Source organism: Heterodontus francisci, chromosome 36 (genome assembly GCF_036365525.1).
Source record: "Heterodontus francisci isolate sHetFra1 chromosome 36, sHetFra1.hap1, whole genome shotgun sequence".
NCBI lineage: Eukaryota > Metazoa > Chordata > Chondrichthyes > Heterodontiformes > Heterodontidae > Heterodontus > Heterodontus francisci.
The window spans coordinates 53,299,286-53,321,967 of record NC_090406.1 but is presented as its reverse complement, the minus strand read 5'-3'; the positions used below and the strand labels follow the sequence as shown (position 1 = coordinate 53,321,967).

The 22,682-nt window shown below is 47.1% G+C and overlaps 1 protein-coding gene across 2 annotated transcripts in view; it reads right to left on the bottom strand.

Annotated features, from left to right (window-relative positions):
* The window catches only part of LOC137351837 (zinc finger protein 239-like), a 73,682-nt gene that overhangs the window by 31,250 nt on the left and 19,750 nt on the right, over positions 1–22,682 (bottom strand). The window contains exon 2 of one of the 2 annotated variants that reach the window (XR_010969585.1): positions 15,370–15,509. The exons of the other annotated variant lie outside the window; for it this stretch is intronic. The gene's annotated coding sequence lies outside the window, so the exon portion shown is untranslated. Of the gene's footprint in view, positions 1–15,369; positions 15,510–22,682 lie in introns of those variants that run through there. 2 annotated transcript variants of the gene reach the window in all.

Below are 22,682 nucleotides of genomic sequence, written 5' to 3'. Positions count from 1 at the left end.
GATTAAGAAAGTAATTAAAGTAAATTAACTAATAGCATAAGTAACAATGGCAGGACAGATGTTATGTTGCAGCTGTGGTATGTGGGAACTTTTGGATGCCAAGACAATCTGCAGAAATTGTAAGCAGCTAGGGGAATTCCGGATCAGGATTATTGATCTGGAAGCCAAACTGCAAACACTGCACAATATAAAGGAGGGGAAGAAATACCTGGACAGTTTGTTCTGGAAGACAGTCACACCTCTTAGAACAGGGTCATCTGTTTTGGTCAGCAGTGAGGGACAGGAGGATGTGACCGTGAGTGAGGCAGGTAAAGGGATCGAGGAGACAGTAGTAGAGGAGCCTCCGGCTTTGCAATTGTTGAACAGGTTTGAGATGCACTCAACCTGTGTGGATGAAATGAGGTCTGCAAGGTGGTGGTGCAGGAAGCCATTCAATTGGGGAGAGCAAAAAGGAATGTAGTGGTAGTAGGGGATAGTATAGTGAGGGAGATCGACACTGTTCTGTGCAGCCGAGAGCATAAGTCCAGAAGGCTGGTGCCAGGGTGCGGGACATCTGCTCAGGGCTGGGCAGAATCTTGGAGTGGGAGGGGGAGGATCCAGTTGTCGTGGTCCATGTAGGTACCAACGACATAGGTAGGACTAGGAAAGAGGTTCTGCTTGGACAGTATGAGGAGCGAGGCACCAAATTGAAGAGCAGGACCTCAAGGGTAATAATCTCTGGATTATTACCTGAGCCACGTGCTTATTGGCGGAGGGCACAGAAGACTGCAGGATGACAAGGATTGGGTCCTGAATATTGAAGGCTATATGACATTCAAGAAGAATAGGAAGCTAGGTAAAGGTAGAGAGGTAGCACTCTTAATCAAGAATGGCATTGGTGCAATAGTTAGAGATGACCTTGGTTCAGGAGATCAGGATGTAGAATTGGTTTGGGTGGAGATGAGGAATAGTAGGGGAAAGAAGTCACTAGTGGGAGTGGTTTACAGGCCCCCTAACAGTAACCACAATGTAAGATGAAGTATACAAGGATATTGGGTGCTTGTGATAAAGGGACAGCAATAATCATGGGTGATTTTAATCTGGGATGTCCTGGGGGGAGACTACGCGTGGGTCCTAAGGAAAAACCTGGCGACCGGGGAGTTGCCCCCTTGTGGCACAGGGCAGGCATCGCCCTGCTGCCGAAGAGGGACGATCTCTGCTTGCTTAAGAACTGGAGTCCGGTCTCCCTCCTCAGCACGGATTATAAGATCTTTGCCCGGGCTATGTCTACCCGCCTGGGCTACGTGTTGGCCCACATGATCCACCCGACCAGTCCTACACGGTCCTGGGCCGGTCCATCCGGAACAACATCCACCTGGTCTGGGACCATATCCATCTTTCCCAGAGGACTGGTCTGTCGGACGCTTTACTTTCCCTCGATCAGGAGAAGGCATTCGACAGGGTGGATCATGAATATCTTTTTGGGACTCTGCGCGAATTTGGACTCGGGCCGCATTTTGTGGCCCATGTCCGACTTTCATACACTGCCTTAGAGTGTCTGGTCAAAGTTAATGGGTCCTTGACGGAGCCCCTTCGCTTTGGGAGAGGAGTACTTCAAGGATGCCCGATGTCCAGCCAGTTGTATACCATCTGCGTGGAGCCATTCCTGTGCCTGCTTCGCAGGAGGTTGGCGGATTTGGCTCTGCCCAGGCCGGGCATGTGGGTCGCCCTCTCGGCTTACGCTGATGACATGCTCCTCGTGATCACAGATCCCGTTTCTTGCGGAGGATGCGCAAGTGCCAGCAGACCTTTCCTGTCGCGTCCTCTGCAAGGATCAATTGGGAGAAATGTTCCAGACTCTTGGTGGGTCAGTGACGGGTGGACTCCCTGCCGGAGGAGTTAACACCTTTTGCATGGAGCACCTCCTCTATCTGGGAATCGACCTTAGCCCCGCTGAAGAAGCCTGGCAGGCAAACGAGCAGGAGTTGGAGGCCAATGTCATCACTCGACTGAGGCGCTGGATAGCACTGCTCCGAGTGCTTTCCTACAGAGGCTGAGCACTGGTCATAAACCAACTGGTGGCCTCGATGCTGTTGGTCATTTTTGTCCCACCCCCCGCATTTGCCACCAAGATCCAGAAGAAACTCGTCAAGTACCTCGCCTATTTCCTCTGGCTACACACATAGATTCCCTCCTCTGTCCTTGAGTGGGCCAACCCTTCCCCTGGCTACCCTCTTGCTCTTTATATACGTATAAAAAAACCTTGAGATTCTCCTTAATCCTGTTTGCCAATGACTTTTCATGATCTCTTTCAGCCCTCCTGACTCCTTGCTTAAGTTCCTTCCTACTTACTTTATATTCCTCAAGGGCTTCATCTGTTCCTAGCCTTCTAGCCCTTACGAATGCTTCCTTTTTCTTTTTGACTAGGCTCACAATATCCCGCGTTATTCAAGTTTCCTGAAACCTGCCAAACGTATCCTTCATCCTCACAGGAACGTGCCGGTCCTGGATTCTAATCAGCTGACGTTTGAAAGACTCCCACATGTCAGATGTTGATTTACCCTCAAACAGCCGCCCCCAATCTAAATTCTTCAGTTCCTGCCTAATATTGTTATAATTAGCCTTCCCCCAATTTAGCACCTTCACCCGAGGACTGCTCTTATCCTTATTCACAAGTACCTTAAAACTTACAGAATTATGGTCACTGTTCCCGAAATGCTCCCCTACTGAAACTTCGACCACCCGGCCAGGCTCATTCCCCAATACCAGGTCCAGTACGGCCCCTTCCCTAATTGGACTATCTCCATATTGTTTCAAGAAGCCCTCCTGGATGCTCCTTACAAATTCTGCCCCATCCAAGCCCCTAAGGACTCCATTCCAATCTGCTAGTTTCTCCGTCTCCGACGCATCTGCTCTGATGATGCTACCTTCCACAACAGCACTTCTGATATGTCTTCCTTTTTCCTCAACCAATGAATCCCCCCCGCTGTGGTTCGCAGGGCCCTCAACCGTGTCCGGCCCATTTCCTGCACCTCTACCCTCACCCCTTCCCCTCCCTCCCAAAACCACAACAGGGTTCCCCTTGTCCTCACTTTCCACCCCACCAGCCTCCACATCCAAAGGATCATCCTTCGCCATTTCTGCCACCTCCAGCGTGATGCCACTACCAAACACATCTTCTCCTCCCTTCCCGTCAGCATTCCAAAGGGATCTTTCTCTCCGTGACACCCTGATCCACTCCTCCATTACCCCCAACACCTCATCCCCTTCCCATGCAATTGCAGGAGGTGTAATACCTGCATTTTTACCTCCTCTCTCCTCACTATCCAAGGCCCCAAACACTCCTTTCAGGAGAATCAGTGATTTACCTGTACGTCTTTCAATTTAGTATACTGTATTCACTGCTCACAATGTGGTCTCCTCTACATTGGGGAGACCAAACGCAGACTGGGTGACCGCTTTGCGGAACACCACCATTCAGTCCGAAAACATGACCCGAAGCTTCCGGTTGCTTGCCATTTCAACACTCCCCCCTGCTCTCATGCCCACATATCTGTACTGGGATTGCTGCAGTGTTCCAGTGAACATCAATGCAAGCTCGAGGAACAGCATCTCATTTACCAATTAGGCATGATGCAGCCTGCCGGACTGAACATTGAGTTCAATAATTTCAGAGCATGACAGGCCCCTCTTTTCATTTTCAGTTATTTTTTTATTTTTTTATTTGTTTGTTACATCATTCATTTTTCTTACCATGTGCCTGACCACTTTTTTTCATGCTTGTGCTTTCGGCCAGGGCTGTTCATTTTTCTGTCCATTACCACCCTCTCTGCACTATGCTTTGTTATTCACACACCATTTACATACCGTTTGCCTTTGCTCCATGACCTTCTGGCCAGTTATTCTCTGTGACCTTGTCCTATCAACACCTTGCCTTTTATCTCTTGCCCCACCCCTGCTTTATTTGCTTAAAACCTATTACATTTCTAACCTTTGCCAGTTCTATTGAAGGTTCACTAACTTGAACCATTAACTCTGCATAGATGCTGCCAGACCTGCTGAGTATTTCCAGCATTTCTTGTTTTTATTTCTGATTTCCAGCATCTGCAGTATTTTGCTTTTATTTTGATGTGAATACGTCTTTCACTAAATGCTCTTCACCTTTTTTCTGTGTGTATGATGTGTGCCAGCATGTAGCACCAATGTCACATCCCTTTGCACCGTTGGCCCTTCAAGAAAGCTAATGTATGCAATATCATTGCAATGCCACCATAATTCATCAGCATCTCCACGGATGCAGTGACATGGACATTGGCTCAGTCAGCTGCTGCCTCTAATGGTTTACACAGAGATGCTGCAGATGTGGACTGGTGCACAGCAAGTGAGCAAGGGTGATGCATGGCTTGCAGAGCTCATGGAGCAGAGAGCCTTTGTCTGATAAGCCGCTGCCGTACATTCCTAGCTTACTGCTAGCCTGGGTGCCATCTGCCCTCCCATGCGTCTTTCATATTGTAGGTTCTTAGCGTCCTCATAGTCCGAGGAGGAATCCTGTTGCCATCTCTCATCATCATGCCAGGCCTGGCCCCTATTGGGTGCCTTGTTGTGCAGAGCACAACATGCAGCAAAGAAAGGAGCTGGCCTTTTTGGCCTGTACTACAGGATTGCAAGTGCTTTTTCAGCATGCCGATTGCCTGCTCAATGGTGGCTCTTTTAGCTCAGTGGCTAGCATTGTATCTCTCCTCTGCAGCATAGTGGGGGGGCGGGTTCTGTCACTCATGTCAGGAGCCATGTCTGCAAGGGATAGCCCTTGTCTCCAAGCTGCCACCCCTCCATCTGAGCCAGTTCAGTGAACAGCAGTGGAAGCTGGAACTGGCGCAGGACCCAGGTGTCATGGCAGCTGCCTGAGAAGCGGGCACAGATTTGCATGAAGCATCTTTGGTGATTACATACCAGCTGTACCTAGATTGAGAGGAATCCCATAATGGTAATGTTGCAGGTGGTAACCTGGCAATGGTGCCGAAACCAATGTCCCTCTGGGCCTGGCTGTTAGGATCCGTCCTGAAGTGCACATACTCACTGGCCTCCAGTGCAGGGCATTGGTGTCCTCCCTGATGCAGCGGTGCACTGCTGACTGTGTGACCCCACAAAGGTCTCTGGTGGGCCCCTGAAATGCTGCATAGGCGTCAAACTTAAGAGCCGCTGCCACTATAAGGATCGCAGGGCATAGGATGTCCACTGAAGCCCATGGGCTGCAGGTCATCGTTGGGCAGGGCACAGAGATGTGTCACCACCTTCTTTATATGCACAATCACCTGACACCTGCTGGCATGTCATGTGGGCCTGCAGATGCGCAGTGACCTATAATGGCGATGCCTTTGGGGGCTGCTGCTCACGACCAGGGATCTCTACGTGGACCACATCTGACTTTGCCTCTGGCGCATATGGATCCTCAGGAGAAGCAGATCACACAATCTAAGATGAGACATCCCCATTTCCATGTGATAAATAAAGTTGTTTCCTTCACTTAATCAAAGGTTCCTAACAGGGCAGGCATTGTTGTTGACTGGTACATCAGGTACTTTCGTGGATCAACTATGTGGTATGGCATGGCCCATCTTTGCTCTTATTAAGAGTTGCATAGCATAACCACATGAAGATTCTACCAGCTGCATCGCTTGCCTTCACCAGTCAGGTACCCTTTACACTCCTGATGGTTCTGGCACCCTCCCCACACACGGGGTGACTAGAGTGCCATTGCTCCTTCACACACACAAGCATACAATGGCGCAGAGTGGACAGCATTCATGGAGGGAGGGTACACAATACCACCCTTCATGCCAACAGAGCTTTGCCTTCAGTAGTCCCAACCCCCTCCCACCTCCCTTCAAGAATGCAGAGATAAGACCCCTGATTTATCTGGACTTACCTTCACTGTCGAGTACTCCAGCTTCTTATGTCCCGTCGGCTTTTATGTTCATGAACGGGATGGCATGTGACAGCCGCCTGTTCAACATAAAATGCGTAAGTGTGGAGCGAGAGGTGGCGGGATGCATAATTAGGAGAAGTAGGTGCTTTGCATGTGGTAATTGGGGTGCCGCCATCAAGCGGCGTGGGGGGGGGGGGGGGGGGGGTGGCGGCGCACTGAGGTCCTGCCGCCAATAATATGCGGCGAGGCCTTCTCGGCGTCGTGGGTTGAGGCGGGCCTCTCCCGCAAGCATTTTATGGGCGTCCCTGCCATAACCCATGGCGTCGAGGGGCTGGTAAAGTTCAGCCCCAAATGTCTGTTGTATAATAGTACCAGTAGCTAACAGGCTCCTGTGAACTCCTCCATCTGCTATATTAAGCAGATGAATACAAAACATGGAAGTATTGTGAACTGTGAGGAGGATAGTGTAAAACTTCAAAAGGACATATGGGCAGACAGGTGGCAGATGAAATTTAATGCAGAGAAGTGTGAAGTGATTCATTTTGGTAGAAAGAATGTGGAGAGACAATAAAGAATAAAATGTACAATTCTAAAGGGGGTGCAGGAGCAGAGAGACCTGGGTGTATATGTGCATAAATGATTGAAGGTGGAAGGACAAGTTGAAAGCCCGGTTAATAAAACATACAGCATCCTAAGCTTTATCAATAGGGCACAGAGTACAAAAGAAAGTTTTAGTTTAGTTTAGAGATACAGCACTGAAACAGGCCCTTCGGCCCACCGAGTCTGTGCCGACCATCAACCACCCATTTATACTAATCCTACACTAATCCCATATTCCTACTACATCCCCACCTGTCCCTATATTTCCCTACCACCTACCTATACTAGGGGCAATTTATAATGGCCAATTTACCTATCAACCTGCAAGTCTTTTGGCTTGTGGGAGGAAACCGGAGCACCCGGAGAAAACCCACGCAGACACAGGGAGAACTTGCAAACTCCACACAGGCAGAACCCAGAATTGAACCCAGGTCGCTGGAGCTGTGAGGCTGCAGTGCTAACCACTGCACCAGCTGTGCCGCCCCATACTTTTTATGAAAGTATGAGCTCACCACCACCTTCTCAAGGGCAATTTGGGATGGGCAATAAATGCTGGCATCGCCAGTGACGCCCACATCCCATGAATGAATTTTTTAAAAATGTTAAACTTGTATAAAATACTGGTTCATCCTCAACTCAAGTATTGCATCCAGTTCTGCGCATCATACTTTAGGAAAGATGTGAAGGTTTTCGAGAGGGTACAGAAAAGATTGATAAGAATGGTTCCAGGGATGAGGAACTTCAGTTGTGTGGATAGATTAGAGAAGTTGGGACTGTTTTCCTTGGAGAAGAGAAGGTTGAGAGGTGATTTAATACAGGTATTCAAAATCATGAGGGTCTAGACAGAGTAGATAGAGAGAAACTGTTCCCATTGGTGGAAGGATCAAGAACAAGAGGGCACTGATTTAATGTAATTGGCACAAGAGGCAATGGCGACATGAGGAAAAACTTTTTCACACAGCGAGTGGTTAGGATCCGGAATGCACTGCCTGAGAGTCTGGTGGAGGCAGGTTCAATTGAGGCATTCAAAAGGGAATAGGATTGTTATCTGAAAAGGAAGAATGTGCAGGGCTACGGGGAAAAGGTGGGGTGTGGCACTAGGTGAACTGTTCCTTCAGAGAGCCAGCAGACAAAAAAGGGCCAAATATCCTCTTTCTGTGCAGTAAGCATTTTATGATTCTATAATATTAATGCAGTGTTAAACCAATTTATTTTAAACAGGTTTATTTTAAATAAGTTAATACTGTCTTAAATTGGAAGTCTTGAAACTATACTACAAACGCATTAAAGCTTGGTAGACTAATTACCACAGTCACTTTCAGACTGCAAACTTAAACCTGCTATTTCACATTAATTCATGAACAGATCACAGTTTTACACCAATCTCTGATTTGACGACACATTTCCAACATTCACCATTGTTCTTCCTGACTCTCAACACAGTTGTAAAGGAGCCTTCTATTCTGTGCCGAGGAGCTCAGAACATGGAAGAGAGAGGCTGGGACACATTTCTTACACACCTCAGGATTAATCCACGCAGGGACTTTGCTGTCAGTGAACAGAGTCGAGAAAGACCAAAGTGCCATTTGTCCCTCTCAGCGTGACTCTGAAGGTCTGTATCCAGGCTGAAGTTCTGTTCCTGCCATACAATCCTCCCCTCAGATTGTCCTTTCTGAGCTCCAGCCAGGTGATGTTAAACACTCAGGTGGTAAAATTAAAAATTTACAACAATGTGTTTAAAAACAGTTTGACATGCTATTTGATATTTATCCAGAATATTAAATAGAAGTCCATTTATATGGATTATTAACATTGGCAGAAACAAATCCGAACTATCAGAATGAACATGATTCAGTCCTGGATGTGATTAACAACAGCAGCCCTTGCAGTCACTTGTGAACTCGCTGGTGTGTCAGTAGGGAGGGTGACTGAGTGAATCCTTTCCCACATATGGAGCAGGTGAATGGCCTCTCCCCAGTGTGAACTCGCTGGTGTATCAGCAGATCCCTTTTACTTTTAAAGGTCTTCTCACAGTCAGAACATTGAAAAGGTCTATCCTCAGTGTGAACAAGTTGATGTGTCAGAAGGTGGGATGACCGAGTGAATCCCTTCCCACATATGGAGCAGGTGAACGGCCTCTCCCCCGTGTGAACTCGCTGATGTGTCAGAAGGTCGGATGAATTAGTGAATCCCTTCCCACACGTGGAGCAGGTGAATGGCCTCTCCCCAGTGTGAATGCGCTGGTGTGTCAGTAGTTTGGATGGGCGATTAAATCCCTTCCCACACATGGAGCAGGTGAACGGACTCTCCCCAGTGTGAATGCACTGGTGTTTCAGAAGTCTGGATAATCGATTAAATCCCTCCCCACACACAGAACAATTGAATGGACTCTCCCTTGTGTGAACTTGCTGGTGTGACAGCAAGTAGGATGACTGAGTGAATCCCTTCCCACATACAGAGCAGGTGAATGGCCTCTCCCCAGTGTGAATTTGCTGGTGTCTCAGAAGGTTCGATGGATGACTGAATCCCTTCCCACACAGAGAGCAGATGACTATAGTCTGCCCAGTGTGAATTTGCTGGTGTCTCAGAAGGTTGGATGAATGAGTGAATCCCTTCCCACACACTGAGCAGGTGAACGGCCTCTCCCCAGTGTGACTTCGCCGATGAGTTTCCAGCTTTGATGGGGAACTGAATCCCTTCCCACATTCCCCACATTTCCACGGTTTATCCGTGGTGCCAGTGCCCGCGTGTATCTCCAGGTTGGATGATCAGTTCAAACCTCATCCACACGCAGAGCGCGTGTACCGTTTCTCCCAGCAGTGAATGATGCAATGTTTCTTCAGGCCATGTAACTGGTTAAAACATTTCTCCTATATTAAAAAGCCAATGATATTCAGCTCCTGATTTATTGAGTAAATCTGTCAGATTTTGATGTGTCTGCAAATCCTCCCTTTCTAATACCCTGTAAAAGGAGTTTTAAAAGACAGTACAGAATAGAAATTCAGAACAAACAATTCTAGTTTCTTACTTTTTATAATTCATTCATGGGATCTGAGCATCACTGGAAAGTCAGCATTTATTCCACATCCATAATTGCCTTTGAGATGGTGGTGGTAAGCCACCTGCTTGAACCGCTGCTGCCCATGTGGTGCAGTTATACCCACAATGCTGTTAGGGAGGACGTTGCAGGACTTTGATCCAGTGACAGTGAAGGAATGGCGATATATTTCCAAGTCAGGATTGTGTGTGATTTGGAGAGAATGTTGAAAGTGGTGGTGTTCCCATACACCTGCTGCCCTTGTGTTTCTGGGCAGTCGAGTTTAACAGGTTTGGAAGGAGCCTTGCTGCATTGCTACAGTGCATCTTGTAGATGGCACACACTGCTGCCACTGTGCATCAGTGGTGGAAGGAGTGAACGTTAAAATTGGTGGATGGGGTACTGATCAGCAGGCTGCTTTATCCCAGATGGTGTCAAACATCTTGTGTTGATTGAACTGCACTCCTTCAAGTATTCGATACACTCCTGACTTGTACCTTGTAGATGGTGGACAGGCTATGGGAGACGGGAGCTGAGTTACTCATCGCAAAATTCCCAGCCTCTGACCGTCTCTTGTAGCCTCAGTATTTGTGTGGCTCGTCCAGTTAAGTTTCTGGTCAATGTAGATGGTGGGGGATTTGCCTATGAATGTCAAGAGGATATGGTTAGATGCTGTCTTGCTGGCAATGTTCATTGTCTGGCACTTATGTGGCATGAATGTTACTTTCCACGTATCAGCCCAAGCCTGAATATTGCAGATGTCTAGCTGCATACGTGCACAGACTGCATCATTATCTGTTGTGAATGGAACTGAACACTGTGCAATCATCAGCCAACATCCCCATTTCTGATGAAGGGAAGGTCATTAATAAAGCAACTGAGGATGGTTGGGTCTAGGACACTGCGCTGAGGAATTCCTGTAGTGATATCCTGGAGCCAAGATGATTTGGCTGCCAACAACAACCACCACCTTTCTTAATACTTGGTATGATTCCAGCCAGAGTTCTTTCGTCCTGATTTGGATTGACTTCAATTTTACTCGGGCTCCTTAATGCTATCCTCGGTCAAATGTTGCCCTGATGTCAAGGACAGTCACTCTCACCTCACCTCTGGAATTCAGCTCCTTTGTCTGGGCCAAGGATGTAATGAGTCATAGAGATACAGCACCGAAACAGGCCCTTCGGCCCAATGAGTCCGCGCTGACCATCAACCACCCATTTACACTAATCCTACATTAATCCCATTTTCCCTCTCACATCCCCACCTTCCCTCAATTCTCCTACCACCTACCTACACTCGGGGCAACTTTTTTTTACAATGGCCAATTTATCTATCAACCCGCAAGTCTTTGGCATGTGGGAGGAAACCAGAGCACCCGGAGGAAACCCACGCGGGCACAGGGAGAACTTGCAAACTCCGCAGAGGCAGTACCCAGAAACGAAGCCAGGTCACTGGAGCTGTGAGGCTGCGGTGCTGGCCACTGCGCCGCCCTCTTGAAGTTGGCAGCTGAATGGCCCTGATGTAACCCAAACTGAGTATGTGACAGGTTATTGGTGAGTAAGAGGCCAGAATTAAAGGTATAGATAGTTCATAAAAATAACAGCATAGAAGGAGGCCATTCAGCCTATCGTGCCCGTGCCAGCACTTTGAAAGACCTGTGCAATTCAGCCCCACTCTCCTGTCCTTTCCCCATAGTCCTGATGATTTTTCCAATTCAAGTATTTATCCCTTTTGAAAGTTACTATTGAATTTGCTTTCACCACCCTTTCAGCCAGTGTATTCCAGATCATAACTCAATGCTTAACTTTTTCCCCTCATGTCATCTCTGGCTCTTTTGCCAATTACCTTCAATCTGTGTCATCTGCTTACTGATCCTTCTGACACTTGAAACAGTTTCTCCTTATTAAAAGGGTTGTGGGGCTGGAGGAGGTCACAGAGATAGGGAGGGGTGAGGCCATGGAGGGAACTGAACAAAAGGATCAGAATTTTAAAGGCTGAAGCCACCAGGCATCTCCCCTAGTACAGAATATTAACATTGCTAACAGAAAGAATGTTTTTTTAACTAATAAATGTGTGGAAAGAAGAGTTTTTCCCTCTAAATATCACAAATAGATACATAATGAGGGGCAAATCAATAACGCTAACAGCGGAATGGAAAGAGGGAAATGAATGACCTTTAAACACCGTATCCATTTGGCATTGAAGTGTCTGAAACTCAGACTAGGGACTCCAGGAAAACAAAATACCGACAAATGTGAAAGTGGCTTGTTGATAAAAGAAACATTGATTTAACTCTGAAAGGATAAATAGTTTTGCCAGGGGGTTCACACTGACTCACCTGACTGGAGCCTCAGGTTGCAGCCCTCAAGGCCCGCGCTTGCTGACAGAAGCCGCTGTTCCCTTGGCCCTCCGGCCTGAGCTTCTTCCTGTTGCTTCCCAGGACAATCAATCAGCTCTCGGCAACATGACACTGCTACCTTCTCAAGAGCAATTAGGGATGGGCAATAAATGCTGGCCTAGCCAGCGACGCCCACATCCCAAGAACGAATAATAAAAAAAGATGGAGTTCAGGGACTCAGAAGAAAAAAACAAATGAGGCCATGACTCTGAGTTGGGAAATACAATGAGAGAAACTGGATTCAATTTATAAACTAAACTATTTCAAATCAAAACAATTATTGTAATTAACATTTTCCTTTAAATCCAATTTATAATCCGAGCAGTCTGAGGCCCCAGATCAGTGCCGGATAGCCCGTGGGAAGCAGCACCATTAACCCGCTGCTTCTCCCGTTTCCACTGACTCCCACTCGCAACAAAGAACAGCATCGAAGCCGCCCAGAATGCCCCGCGCTTGGCCTGGGGAGCATGCGCACTCTCGGCCCCCAGGGAAATCAGCGCGCTGGATAGAGCGGTTTCCGAGGCGCAGAGAATGGTGGGAACTACTGCCGCCATTATTTAGCGGATGTCGGTACGTGTTCATTGAAGGCTGACGGAAGGTCATTTTGAAACGTTAACTATTTCTCTCCACAGATGCTGCCTGATCTGTTGAGTATTAACAACATTTTCTTGTCTTATTCATATTTCCAGCATCTGCAGTATTTTGCTTCTGTTTTACTGCAGGTGTTGCTCACAGAATCCAGTCTGGAAACACACATGAACAATAAAGAGCCGCTTTGTATCAGTGTGAGTGGATGGGGAAATCGGTCCTTGACCTCCTGTGCAGGTGTTGTTTTGTTGCATCAGTTTGAGCTGGAGTGAAGATGGAAGAGAAACTGCTGGGTTTAATCCAGAGTACTTTTCAGCCCACTCGAACCCAACAATTGTCGATGTGAAACTGTTAAAGGAGGTCGATTTTAGGGGAGATTAGGTTGCTTAACAATGTGTGCTATTTTTAGGAGAGAGTATTCATGTCGAGGCTTTTAATCTATTTTACATATACCTGCGTTTTTCCATTCATTCTTGGGATGTGGGCATCATCAGCAAGGCGCCAATGCCCAGTTACCCGTTGAGAAGGTGTTCTTGAACCACTGCAGTCGGAATGGCGATATATCTCCAAGTCAAGATGGTGTGGAACTTGGAGGGGAATCTTACCAGGTGGTGAAGGTTACAGAGTTCTGGTCGAGTTGCTGATGTATAAAGTCCCTTGCCTTCACTTCCTCCCACTTCTCTCTCTCTTTTCTCTCATAGAGGCCCAGACTCTTATGTAGGCCCAGACTGGTTGGCGGTTCCCTTTCATGAAGGGCATTAGTGAACCAGTTGGGTGTTCAATGACAATCTGCAGCTTTCGTGGTCACTTTTTCCTAGTGCTGGCCCAAAAGTTACCAGATTCATTCAGCTCAATTTCACAATGTGCCTTTTGTATTTTTGTGGGTTCTCCCTCATATGCTTCTTTTCCCCTCTTTTAAATTAATTTTACAAGTGTTCAATGGGGAGGATTTGCAGACAGGAGATCAAATTAAGCATCACATCAAGAACTGACACAGTCGTTCAATTCACCAGGAAGTGAATATCATCAGCCTTTGAACATGGAGTCAAGCAGCACCGTTCACATTGGGGAGAAACAGAACATGTGTTCTGTGTGTGCATGAGGCATCAGCTGATCATCTGGCCTGTCGAGACACAACTGCGGTCACACTGGGGAGAAACTCTGTAAATGTGGGGACACTCGGAAAGGATTTAATTGCCTGTTTGAGCTGGGAACTAATAGGCACATTCACAGGCCATTCACCTGCTCTGTGTGGGGCAAGGAATTCACTCAAATCATTTCACCTACTGACACACCAGTGAGTTCACACCGGAGAGAGGCCGTTCACCTGCTCCATGTGTGGGTAGGGATTCACTCAGTCATCCATCCTGCTGATACACCAGTGACTTCACGCTGGAGATAGGCTGTTCAGCTGCCCTGTGTGTGTGGAAAGGGATTCATTCAGCCATCCCACCTACTGAGCCACCAGCTTGTTCACAATGACAAGAAACCTTTTAAATGTTCTGACTGCAAGAGGAGATTTAAAACCAAAAGGGATCCATTGACACACCAGAGAGGTCACACCGGGGAGAGGTCATTCACCTCTTTTTTATAAATGACCTGGAAGAGGGTGTAGAAGGGTGGGTTAGTAAATCTGCGGATGACACTAAGGTCGGTGGAGTTGTGGATAGTGCCGAAGGATGTTGTAGGGTACAGAGGGACATAGATAGGCTGCAGAGCTGGGCTGAGAGATGGCAAATGGAGTTTAATGCAGAAAAGTGTGAGGTGATTCACTTTGGAAGGAGTAACAGGAATGCAGAGTACTGGGCTAATGGGAAGATTCTTGGTAGTGTAGATGAACAAAGAGATCTTGGTGTCCAGGTGCATAAATCCCTGAAGGTTGCTACCCAGGTTAATAGGGCTGTTAAGAAGGCATATGGTGTGTTAGCTTTTATTAGTAGGGGGATCGAGTTTCGGAGCCACGAGGTCATGCTGCAGCTGTACAAAACTCTGGTGAGACCGCACCTGGAGTATTGCGTGCAGTTCTGGTCACCGCATTATAGGAAGGATGTGGAAGCTATGGAAAGGGTGCAGAGGAGATTTACTAGGATGTTGCCTGGTATGGAGGAAAGGTCTTACGAGGAAAGGCTGAGGGACTTGAGGTTGTTTTCGTTGGAGAGAAGGAGGAGGAGAGGTGACTTAATAGAGACATATAAGATAATCAGAGAGTTAGATAGGGTGGATAGTGAGAGTCTTTTTCCTCGGATGGTGATGGCAAACACAAGGGGACATAGCTTTAAGTTGAGGGGTGATAGATATAGGACGGATGTCAGAGGTAGTTTCTTTACTCAGAGAGTAGTAGGGGCGTGGAACGCCCTGCCTGCAACAGTAGTAGACTCGCCAACTTTAAGGGCATTTAAGTGGTCATTGGATAGACATATGGATGAAAATGGAATAGTGTAGGTCAGATGGTTTCACAGGTCGGCGCAACATCGAGGGCCGAAGGGCCTGTACTGCACTGTAATGTTCTAAAAAAAAAAAAATACCTGCTGTGTGTGTGAGTAGGATTCATTCATTAATCCCACCCGCTGAAACACCAACACACTCACAGTGGGGAGAGGCTGTTCACCTACTCAGTGTGTGGAAAAGGATTGACTCAATCAACTCATCTACTGACACACCAGAGATTTCACATGTGACAGCAAGGGTTGGATTCTGCTAACATTTCTGCTGTTAATCACATGCTCATTGTCAGTTGTCGTTTGTTTCTGCTGATGTTAGTAACCCCAATAACTATGTTAGAGTTTAATATTCTGAATAAATGTGAAATAATTCATTTTTCTTTAAACACATTGTTGTAGATTTTTGACTTTCCCAGCAAAGTGTTTAGCATCACCTGGCTGGAGCTCAGAAAGGACAATCTGGGGGAAGGATCGTATGGTAGGAACAGAACTTCAGCCTGGACACAGTCCAGGAGCACAATGACCATCCACATCTTGTCCCTGTTGGATAAAATTAAACACAGTGTTCATTCTCTATCGAGTGACCCGACAGTTTCATTTTGTACAGTTTACACTGATCTCCCTGATCCCACAGATATTTTGCTTCCTTTCCTCGTTTCTCAATAGTCAATTTAATATTTCTTTCTTCCATTTATCCAGATCAAAGAACAAAGAACAGTACAGCACAGGAACAGGCCATTCGGCCCTCCAAGCCTGCGCCGATCTTGATGCCTGCCGAAACTAACACCTTCTGCACTTCCGGGGCCCATATCCCCTCTATTCCCTTCCTATTCATATATTTGTCAAGATGTCTCTTAAACGTCGCTATCGTATCTGCTTCCACCACCTCCCCTGGCAGCAAGTTCCAGGCACTCACCAGCCTCTGTGTAAAAAAAACTTGCCTCGCACATCCCCTCTAAACTTTGCCCCTCGCACCTTAAACCTATGTACCCTAGTAACTGACTCTTCCATCCTGGGAAAAAGCTTCTGACTATCCACTCTGTCCATGCCGCTCATAACTTTGTAAACCTCTATCATGTCGCCCCTCCACCTCCGTCGTTCCAGTGAAAACAATCTGAGTTTTTCCAACCTCTCCTAATAGCTAATGCCCTCCAGACCAGGCAACATCCTGGTAAACCTCCTCTCTCTCTCCAAATCCAGATCATCTGGACCTTTCCAGTTGGCCTTCCAGCCCTACCCCTTTTTAAAATGCTTTTAACATTACTTCATCTCCCATTGAGCAGTTAACATGATGGGTAGGGTGGTTCTCCCTGGTGGCGTTGAGATGGACAGTCTGGATGATGCTAAGGTTTCTTGGAGGTTCTGGAGAAATTGGTCATGAGTCTGACGAGTAACAATGGGGAGTGGGACTTCAGTGGGGGGCACAATCTGGATTTGCCAACCTGTCGTGAGCTGAAATGGTCATGAAGACACCAGGCAAAGCAATGACCCAGTCATTGGCCTTGACCAGATCATCAGCGCCCTTCATAACAGCTTTTTTTCAGTTTTGTTTCTATAGTGATTAAGAAGCTCCACCATCCCACTAGACTCTGGGTGGTAGGGGATGTGGAAATGTTGTTCCCACCGACAAGACAACAGAGCTGTTGCATTATTTCTAATGTGAAATGACAACCATTATCACTCTATTCTTTTCAAAAACCCCATCTGGTAAAGATCTATTCCCTCAAGATTTTAGTGAAGTTACTGCATCATTTTTACAGGCTGGGAAAGCTTCAATCCACTGGGTAAACATATCTATAACTATCAGGATATACCAGTTCCCTCTTTTTACTGTGGTTAGTGAGCCTGTAAAATCAATCTACAATGTTTCCCAGGGCCATCATTCAGATGGAATGTGCCCATTGGGACCTTTCATTTGGCAGGGACTGGATTCATTTTATGGTGGTGGTGGTCATCCTGGTGACTCATTGGCCATCAATAATAATTGTAACATATCGAGCACTGGAGAAACGGAGCAGTGTTCCTCAATTTGATGCAAAAACAAATTTAATTATTTTGAGATATAGAGGTGTGACTCAAGACAAATTGGAGCCAACTTTGTGATACAAAACTTCATCACGTAGAGCAAGTGAGTCCTTACTTGGGGAGAGAGATGAGGGAAAGTCTTTCCCGTGGTGTACAGCCTCTTTGACAATAGTCGCATCAGGGTCAGCGTCCTGATAAGTTTTTAAATCAGGTATAACTGGACTCTGGTGTATTGATGCCAGTGATTGTGCTTTGGGTGGATCCCATGGAATCCCCTCTCAAGCAGCTTTCCTGGTGAGTAAGTCTACCTGGTTATAACGGTCACCCTCTTCACTAACTCCTGCTGCTGTTGTATCTTCAGCAATATCCCAGATTATGGAGAGTTCGGAGTGGTGCTTGAGCATTTTCATTTCTGCTGTGGAGAAGCAGTATTTTTGTCGGGGAGATAGGTATTTCATGAGGGAATTACAACCAAAGAAGCTGTCAGAATACATGGTGATTCTATAAGTAACAGTTTCCAGGGCTGTGAGCACAGTACTAACAGCAGCTTCCTGGGCTGAATATTGTGGTGGGTATTTAATAAGGGTATTATGGCTGTCATGTGGAAGCAAACACACAGCACCTCGAATCTATATTGTCCATGTTCATAAAATTGGGGTCCATCCACATATGGAGTCTAAATGTGGTGTGATTTTAAGAGGTTTGCTGGACACGGCCTCTACCACTTTGACGCATGAAATTCATTCTCCCACAAAAAGCAGTCGATGCTCACTTAATTTTTCTGCTGATTGTGGTTTCTTCTCATTATTCTGCTGTGTTTCCGTTGGATTGAATCTATTTAATTAAAGCAAAATACTGAAGATGCTGGAAATCTGAAACAAAACAAAAAGTGCTGGAAATACTCAGCATGTCTGGCAGCATCTGTGGAGAGAGAAGCAAAGTTAACGTTTCAGGTCTGTGAACTTTCATCAGAACTGGCAAAGGTTAGAAAAGAATTAGGTTTAAGCAAGTCAAGGGAAGGGGAATAGGGGAGAGAACAAAGGGTGATAGTGTTGAAATGAGCAACCAGAAGCTCAGGGTCATGCTTTCAGACTGAGCGGAGGTGTTCTGCAAAGTGGTCACCCAATCAGTGTTTGGTCTCCCCAATGTAGAGGAGACCGCATTGTGAGCAGCGAATACAGTATACTAAATTGAAAGTACAAGTTAATTGCTGCTTCACCTGAAAGGAGTGTTTGGGGCCTTGGACAGTGAGGACAGAGGAGGTAAAAGGGCAGGTATTACACCTGCGATTGCATGGGAAGGTGCTGTGGAAAGGGTACGAGGTGACAGGGTAATGGAGGAGTGGAGCAGGGTGTCGTGGAGGGAAAGATCCTTTCGGAATGCTGACAGGGGAGGGGAGGGGAAGATGTATTCGGTGGTGGCATCACACTGGATATGGCGGAAATGGCGGAGGATGATCCTCTGGGTGTACAGGCAGGTGGGGTGGAAAGTGAGGACAAGGGGAACCCTGTCGTGGTTCTGGGAGAGAGGGGAAGGCCTGAGGGCAGAAGTGCGGGAAATATCATCCACATTGGTGGGGGGTCGGGGAGGGGAATCCTCGGTTGAGGAAAACGGAAGAGGCGCTTTTGTGGGAGGTTGCATCATCAGAGCAGAAGTTTCGGAGATGGAGAAACTCTAAGAGTGGAATGGAGTCCTTGCAAGAAGCAGGGTGTGAAGAAGTGTAGTCGAGGTAGCTGTGGGAGTTCGTGGGCTTATAATGAATATTAGTGGACAGCCTATCCTCAGAGATGGAGACAGAGAAGTCGAGGAAGGGAAGGGAAGTGTCAGAGATGGACTATGTAAAGGTGAGGGAAGGGTGGAAATTGGAAGAAAAGTTGATAACGTTTTCCAATTCCGGGCAGGAACAGGAAACGCCATCGATGCAGTCATCAATGGACTGGAAAAAGAGTTGTTGTCTGGCGTACCAACCTCTACCTTGCAGAGGCTGAGCGTCAACTCTCAGACACTACTTCCTTCCTCTCCCCGGACCATGACCCCACCACCAAACATCAAGCTACTGTAAACAGGACTGTCATTGACCTCATCTCCTCTGGAGATCTTCCCTCTGCAGCTTCCAACCTCATAGTCCTGTAACCCCGGACAGCTCGCTTCTACCTCCTTCCTAAAATCCACAAACAGTACTGTCCTGGCAAACCCATTGTGTCAGCCTGTTCCTATTCCACCGAACCTATTACTTCCTATCTTGACTCTATCTTTTCTCCCCTAGTCCAGTCTCTTCCCACCCACATCTGTGACTCTTCAGTCGCCCTGCGTCATTTTGACAATTTCCAGTTTCCTGGCCATAATCGCCTCCTCTTTACTATGGACATCCAATCTCCCTACACTTCCAACCCCACCAGGACAGGTTGAGGGCTCGCCGCTTCTTCCTCAAACAGAGGCCGAACCAGTCCCCATCCAACACCACCCTCCTCCACCTGGCTGAACTTGTTCTCACATTGGACAACTTCTCCTTCAACTCCACTCACTTCCTTCAAGTAAAAGGTGTTGCTATGAGTACCCGCATAGGTCCTAGTTATGCCTGTCTTTTTATGGGATATGTCGAACATTCCTAGTTCCAGTCCTACTCAGGCCTCGCTCCCCCAACTCTTTTTCCAGTACATTGAGGACTTTATTGGTGCTGTTTCCTGCTCCCGTCCCGAACTGGAAAACTTTATCAACTTTGCTTCCAATTTCCACCCTTCTCTCACCTGGTCCATCTCCGACACTTCCCTTCCCTTACTTGACTTCTCTGTCTCCATCTCTGGAGATAGGCTGTCCACTAATATTCAATATAAGCCCACCAACTCCCACAGCTACATCAACTACAATTCTTCACACCCTGCCTCTTGTAAGGACTCCATTCCATTCTCCCAGTTTCACCATCTCCGATACATCTGCTCTGATGATGCAACCTTCCACAACATTGCTTCTGAAATGACTTCCCTTTTCCTCAACCAAAGATTTCCCCCCACTGTGGTTGACAGGGCCTTCAACTGTGTCCGGCCCATTTCCCGCACTTCTGCCCTCACGCCTTCCCCTCCCTCCCTGAACCGTGACAGGGTTCCCTTGTCCTCACTTTCCACCCCACCAGCCTCCACATCCAGAAGATCATCCTCCGCCATTTCTGCCACCTCCAGCACGATGCCACCACCAAACACATCTTCCCCTCCCCTCCCCTGTCAGCATTCCAAAGGGATTGTTCCCTTCGGGACACCCTGGTTCACTCCTCCATTACCCCCAACACCTCATCTTCCCATGCAATCGCAGGAGGTCTAATACCTGCCCTTTTACCTCCTCTCTCCTCACTATCCAAGGCAATAAACACTCCTTTCAGGTGAAGCAGCGATTTACTTGTACTTCTTTCAATTTAGTATACTGTATTCATTGCTCACAATGTGGTCTCCTCTACATTGGGGAGACCAAACACAGATTGGGTGACCACTTTGCTGAACACCTCCGCTCAGTCCGAAAGCATGACCCCGAGCTTCCGGTTGCTTGCCATTTCAACACTCACCCCTGCTCTCATACTAACATTTCTGTCTTTGGCCTGCTCCAGTGTTCCAGTGAACATCAACGCAAGCTCGAGGAGCAGCACCTGATCTTTCAATTAGGCACTCTCCAGCCTAGCGGACTGAACATTGAGTTCAATAACTTCAGAGCATAACTGGCCTTTTTTTAATATTTTATTTTTTAACCATGCACCCGCTTTTCATGTAGTCAGAGCTGCTCATTATTCTGCTATTAACTGTCTCTCTGGACTAATGCTTTGTCTTTCAAAAGTATTAACACATGCTTTGCCTTTGTTCCAGGACAGCTGTGTTATTTAATCTCCCTCTGCCCTATCAAACACTTTCCCCTTTGTTCTCTCCTTCACCCGACTCCCGTTCACTTGCTTAAAACCTAATTCTTTTCTAACCTTTGCCAGTTTTGATGAAAGGTCACAGACCTGAAACGTTAACTTTGCTTCTCTCTCCTCAGATGCAGCCAGACCTACTGCAGCACTTTTTATTCTGTTTTTGAATCTTTATTTGTTCCTTTTGGTTTGGTTTCAGTTGCACTGCTGGATCCACCAATCAAAGCACATTGTTTCATCAGCCCCTGAGAATTAGCAGCCTCCTCCCAAATCTCCCACACTGCACCATCTCTCTTCCTCTTACCCCCTTGCTTGCGTTCCACATTCTGGGCCTGGGTTATTCCCCTTGGATTCTCAGTATGAACAGGTGGGATATGTTTCAAGACAGAATGTCCCAGCTCTCCACCTTTAAAGGGGCGTGGAAAGGACCAGCTGGGCTGAATGGAGCTACATTATGACATCACTGCAATGGCGAGTCACCAACCTCCCTGAGCCCTGCTCATTATGGGCTGCGGGTGTTTGATGAGACATTGCAGTGGGAGCTTTACTATGTAGCTAACCAATGCTGGATCTGACTACAAGTGTTCTTTCAAACCCTAGAGCATATAGGCGTCAACTACTCAACCTCTTCTGAAAGGACAATCCCCCATCAGAGGAATCAGCCTGGCGAACCTTTGTTGTACCTCCTCTCTGGCAAGTATATCACCTTACTTATGGAGACCAAAACTGTATACAAAGTTGTTATTAATCACATCCAGCACTGAACCATGGCAGAGAGTCCATGCACTCAAGTTTCTGTATCACAGAAAGTCATTTTCCACCTACTTTTGATGCTTCCATGGATAGCATGTTTGGGGGCATGCAGGCAGATAGGGAATGGGTGACCACCAGGCAGTTAAAGAGAACCAGGCAGGCATGCAGGAGTGCCCGAATATGATCTAATTCACCAGTTTTCCATTCTGGATACTGGTGAGGGCGATTGTTCCTCAGAGGAGTGCAGTCAGAGCCAGGTTTGTGTCACCACAGGTGGCTCAGCTGCACATGAGGGGAGGAAGAAGAGTGGAAGAGCAGTAGTGATAGGGGATTCGTTTGTTAGGGGAACAGACAGGTGTTTCTGCGGCAGTAAATGTGACTCCAGGATGGTGCCTCCCTGGTGCCAGGGTCAAGGATGTCACGGAGAGGCTGCAGGACATTCTTCTGGGGGAGGGTGAACAGCCAGAGGTCATGGTCCACATTGGTATATATGTAAGAAGGGGGATGAGGTCCTGAAAGCAGATTTTAGGGAGCAAAAGAGATTAAAAAGCAGGGCCTCAAAAGCAGTAATCTCAGATTACTCCCAGTTCCACGTGCAAGTGAGCATAGGAATAGGAGTATTCAGTGATTGAACATGTGGCTGGAGAACTGGTGTAGGAGGGAGGGCATCAGATTTCTGAGACATTGGGATTGGTTCTGGGGCAGGTGGGACCTGTACAAGATGGACGGGTTGCATCAAAGCAGGACTGGGACTGGGAGATTTGCTAGTGCTGTTGAGGAGGGTTTAAACTATATTGTCAGAGGGATGGGAACCTGAGAGGGAGCTCAGATTGGAGGGAAGCAAAACTGGTAACTTGTCAGGGGTGTGGGAACCAGGAGCAAGAATCAGAGGAATACAAAGGAGCACAGAATACTGGGGGAGATAGATAGCATGAGAGTAGGAAATAACAAGTTATTAGGTGGGGTCAGAGTAACGGAGAAAGTAATAAAGTCTGAATCAGGGTTAATGTGCATGCATGGAGGGTAGTTAATAAGACTGGTGA